The following is a 5,396-nucleotide window of genomic DNA, read 5'->3' as shown; positions in this document are numbered from 1 at the left end:
GTGGCAGTGCTGTGGAAGGGCAGAAAATACTGGGAGATTATTTCAGCACAGAAGGATATCCATGTTTACTGGATTTCTGGAATGTTTTTTAGCTGAGATTCTCAAAATTCCAGTTTGTATGGGAGCTTCTCAAGACCACGCTTTCCTTTGGGATAGATGTAGTAAAAGAATGACCCTTACTTTGTTGTTTTCTAGTCTTTGTTCTCAGCTGGAACCTGGAAGGTCTGTGCAGAAAGGGGGAAAACCATCTTTGGCATACACTACATATGCTTCAGTTACCTGGTTTAGTGTAGCCCAGACCATAATTCAACTCCCTGGGTACTGGCTGAAGGAACAAAGTCTCCGTTTGTAACCAGGACGCCATTCCCATCAGGAGTTTGCAACTGAGCGTGATGGAGTTCGCTGCAGCTGGGGGCTGAGAGCAGGCCCGCGGCTGCTGAGTTCCTCCCACTAGGAATGTGAAATAGCTCCTGTCTTGTAAACTCTCAGAGCAAGACACACGACAATTTCCTTTGCAAGGGCTCTAACTCAGTAACAGCGAGAGAAAATGGCCCAACAGTTCCTTGAAGTGGAACAGCAGACTTAGGCAGACAATATTGTATCTGTTCGAATAAGGTACTTTTAGGGAAGAGACAGCAGGAAGTCTTGTGGCTGATTTATGACATGGAAATGAGGACTGGTATGAAGAGCTGAAGTGGTATGTAGAGCTTATATACCAGCTGAGCCAATCAGTTGCCCCACACTTCCTGATCTGTATGAAACAGCTGGGTTCTTTTTTTATTTCTAGGGATAAAAGAATAAATGAACATTTTTTCACATCTAAGGTTTGAGTGACAGCACAAATTTGAATGGCTGCACATGTTTTATTATGGCAGAGAATTTGAGTAACTGTAGTTCTTCACTTTGTGTGCAGTCTGTTGGAAGCCAATCCAAGCTACGGGAGGCTGTCGCAACATATTTGTACAGTTCCCAGAGATTAGGAAAAAGAAGCAAGATCTCATGGTCTACATAAGCTGTACAAAAACTAGCAGTGCCTTTCTTATGCCTAAAGAAGCAGGTTAGTAGTTGAGCAATATGATTTAGGTGTTTTCAGGCTACTCTTGTCAGCCATCAAGGAAGGCTGGTGAAGAGAAGAGGACATATAAAACAAACTCGTAAGACTAACTACGGAGTGCCAGAATTTTGGTCTGATATAGTGGCTTTGTCTCGCCAGAGACAAGACATTTCTTCCTTTCCACGAAAACAATTTTAGGGTGAAAGGGAGGTTCACAGATGTTCTGCTGCAGGCCTGCTACAGGAGTTGTCCTGGGGTCACATTAGCGGAAAAATGATGTGGCAACAACATCTTGCTTTTTTCCCATCAAGAACACACAAATATTTCTTTGGTAGGATGTATGGGAAGTTCTCTTTAATGGTTTAGATACAGTTGCAGTATTGCATCTTGGAATAACTAGAATACTTTATCTCTTCTTGCTGTACCTTACAGGATTGCTCTATTCTCTATTGCTGTTTGGATATACCCTGGCATCTAACAACAATGCTGTCAGCTCTCACAACAGAAGCAAAGTCATGTTTTTGGTGGATGTAGAAGACTTAAAAAAAAGCCCCAGTATGTGAGGGAGGTAAATTAAGAATAACAATTTTGCTGGTGTTGGTTTAAGATTACCTTTAGAGCAATGAAAGTGTTATTATGGCATTAACATCTTTCCAAAAAGCCAACTTAGCAAATCAATGCTATCAGCTGTGCAGTTGCACCATGTAAGAAGGCAAAATGTATGTTTTTCTGCTTCTTTTTACTGATTACATTCCAGTGTCCTGAAGACTTGCAGAAGATTGTTTCCTATGAAAACAGAACAATTTTGAAAACTCAAGGGGAAGCCTTGCTGTTTTATTAATTGGCTTACACTAAAACATTGTGTTCACTCAAACTGTTTGAATGGCTTTTGTTGAATCATAGTCCTGATTCAAGTGTTATTCATTCAGGAATCAAAATGCCTTTTGTCTCTATTGGATAAATGTTGCCATAGCAAATGTGGCCTAAACAGATGCATTAAAGCACAGCAACACATGCATATGGAAGCCAATAAATAAGAACACACATTAAACATTTACAGAAGCATTTCTGTTTTAATAAACCACACACTTTTTGCCTTTGTGAACAGCAACATGGAAAAAAATATGAATGGGTCTGTGAGATAAAATTACTGCTATACAGTGGTCATTATTATTGTAACACTTATCAAATCTGAGCAGCCAGCAGAACATCTGGCTCTAACAGACATAAAAACTGTAGGATTTTGGCTCTTCCTTTGTCCTACATACTTTCCATCCTCTTTATCAGTGCCTGTTGTCAGAGATTTTGTGAAGCTAAATAGACCGCACTTGATTCTACTAACATAAGCAAAAATCAAGGGATTTTTTTCCCCCTTTTTTTCTTAAGCATTCAGATTAAGTTTAAGTAGAATTAGCTTGCAGCTTGGGTCATCAAGTCCCTGTATACAGAAATTGTGRTTAAAAAAAGTGAATCCTGCTTGAGGTCTTTTTTTGTTTTTAAATAGACTTTTATGAGCTTCTCTCAACAGAGTGCTCTTCCCTTATACTAAACAAATGATGTCATGCAGCTGATACCCTGCGTGTCTCATCTGAATGATCTCATCTGAGATTGAAATGAGTTCTACACCTGAAATGAGTTTTCACGGTCTCCTGGGGTAACCTCTAGAGAGCAAGCTGTCATACCCACCACCAGTCCAATTGATGAGGCTTGGCACAGCTGGCAATGTCTGCTCAGAAAATGACAGAAACTGAGAGACAATGGAGACAGAATTCACACCTCATCAGGCCCCATAAAGGACAATTTTTCAAGGTCAGTGTTTAGGTGAATGAGTGAAATGACATTTGGCAATGGTCCATGTGCTTACCAGTTTATGTACCCTACATACAGCTGCTTCCCCAAGACCACAGGTGAGTGTGGAAGTATCTATTTCCCCAGAGCTATAGGAATCACTGAAGGTAGTAACAATCCCCTCTCATCCCAATACACATCTCTTTAACTTTTCAAGGTCAGGCTGGTTTTGCTCAGATGCAACAGTTCATATGGAGACTGTTAAAACAGGAGTGACAGCAAAGACATTAGAAAGAGAAACGAACCTACTTACCAAGAAGGCTAGCATGTGACTACCCATCATAAAACGTTGTGCAAGCAGAAATGGCCAGTGCTCTACTCCATTTGTGGCCCATGAACAGTTCTGTCTTTCTGCCACTGCATTACGGGGAAGGCTAGACTAGTTTGCCCTGGGATATGGAAGAGACATCATATCTTCAAGAGAAGTGGTTCGTTTTGTGTAGCTGAAGGACAAACTTTAGAATCCATGAGAAACCCTCTYCTGCTTCCAAAATGTGATGAGGCAGTAAGAGTCATTGATGGCAWGGCACTGAGAGGGTATTTCCCTAGTGGAAAAAGTTAATTCATGTGTTAACCTTAGAAAGACTAACTCTATTTTTAGTCCTACAGTACAACAGGAAASTTTCCACCATGTAGAATTTGACTAAGGTGTGCTTTAATGACAATAAATTGGTTTATTTGAGATTTGGGATGGTTTATCTAGGTGCCTTTAGATTCCTAATGATAACTTGCTCCAAGTTCTTCTCACCCTTGCTGAGAAGGTAATTCATGAGACAGCTGAAAATCTACAGAATATTTGTAACACATGCCTGAATAGAAAAAAAAAAAAAAAAAANGTGATGTATTATCACTTAAACAGAGATCAGAAGTTAATTTTAGGACCAGTTTGTAGAGAGAGCAGATATGAAACATTCTAGTTCCTGCTTATTCTCCCAAATAACACTTGAGGATATATCTGTAAAATCACACATTTTTCTATGTATTAAATTTTGCAGCTGCCACCTGCAAGACAGGGGACTAAAATGTAGTCTTAGTTAGTATACTGCAACTCTAAATTTGGGCCAGAGATGATGATGGTAGTTTTAAACATATAGGCCATGTGTTTGAATACACAGGTCTATCCTTCCCGTGAATCATCTTAATCCTGCATGCCAACGTGCAAAATGCAGTAATCTGGGCTGCCTGTTGGACTCTTAAAAATTCCTTTTACCAGTCTTGCCTTGCTGCATTAAGTTGGCATTTCATGACAGTCAGGGAAAGTCAGCTTGCTTACTGGAGCTGTTGATTTGGCTTGAGTTAGGTTTATTAAAGGTGAGCCAGAAGTGCTGGTAGAATAGCATTATCAGAAAGACAGTCTTCCTCTTCTCTTCTGTTCCCTAGCCTCCTGCCACTTTCCACCTTAAACCAGCTGGCAGATCTACACTGAGATTTCTGTGATCCGGCCATCAATTTTGCTCCTGCGGCCCCCTTCTTGGTGAGAATGGCTGTGCTGTGCTCTGCTGCTGTTCCAGTTGCAGAATGACCAGGAGATCTGAAGCAAAAAACAGATGTCTCAATAAATTTTTGTCAAAATGTAATTATCTCAGGAACAGGGAAACAAATACAGGGAGAGGCAGGACCAGATGCATGACGTTAAAATATGCAATCATAATTATAAAGAAGTTTTAAATAACTAAGAGTAGAAGCCAGTGATTACAACAGAGAAAATTCCTCTTTTGCTGCTGATGACTTTGATTTCAAATGAATTCCTGAAATTCAGTTTCTACTAATGGTGTTCAAAGCAGAAGCAGTGCAGGCTGCACAAAAAGTATCAGTCTGAGTACTTTTTCAAGCATAAATCTATGGCAAATATGACAGCTTATCTTTCCTCAAGGAATATGGTCAAATTGTTTCTTCCTCTTCATCTGATAAAACACGGTGATCTGTGGTTTCATCAGTAACCATAAAGACTTTTCATATTCACTGTTCAGCATAGGCTGTCAATTAACACATATGCTTAATTGGGAGGGTGCTTTCTGGATATATTTGCTTGATTTTTTGCTGTATAAAAATAGAGTTGGATTACTGTTTGCATTGTCAGCTGAATAAAAGGGAGTTCCTTCTGAGTGTTTAAATGGCAAGGCCAAACTAGATGCAGGATCCAGATCAGGTTTCTGTGCCTGACCAGGTGCTTAGAGGTGCCTCATTCGATATTTTGTAACAGAACACAGTAGAAGTATTCCAAACTTACAAAAGGAGAATTTTTTTAAAGGCAGTGTTGGTTGAGGCTGTCATTTATAATTTTCATAGGATAAAGAACCAGTTCCTTCGGAAACAGGTTGAAGCCACTAGCTTCTATTATAGGATACCTGTCACTGCCCACTTCCCATATCTTAACAAGTGTTCTCTCCCTGCCCCTGGGGTTATTGGGTGATAATCTTATGGTGGTTATCCTGTGGTGAAAACCACTTTCTATCAAGCAATGTCCAATCCTAGACATCATTATTTTATTGAA

The sequence above is a fragment of the Rhea americana genome, unplaced genomic scaffold (genome assembly GCF_003343005.1).
Source record: "Rhea americana isolate MKP2758 unplaced genomic scaffold, rheAme1 scaffold_320, whole genome shotgun sequence".
NCBI lineage: Eukaryota > Metazoa > Chordata > Aves > Rheiformes > Rheidae > Rhea > Rhea americana.
The sequence above is the reverse complement of the archived record's forward strand: the minus strand, read 5'-3'. Positions refer to the sequence as shown.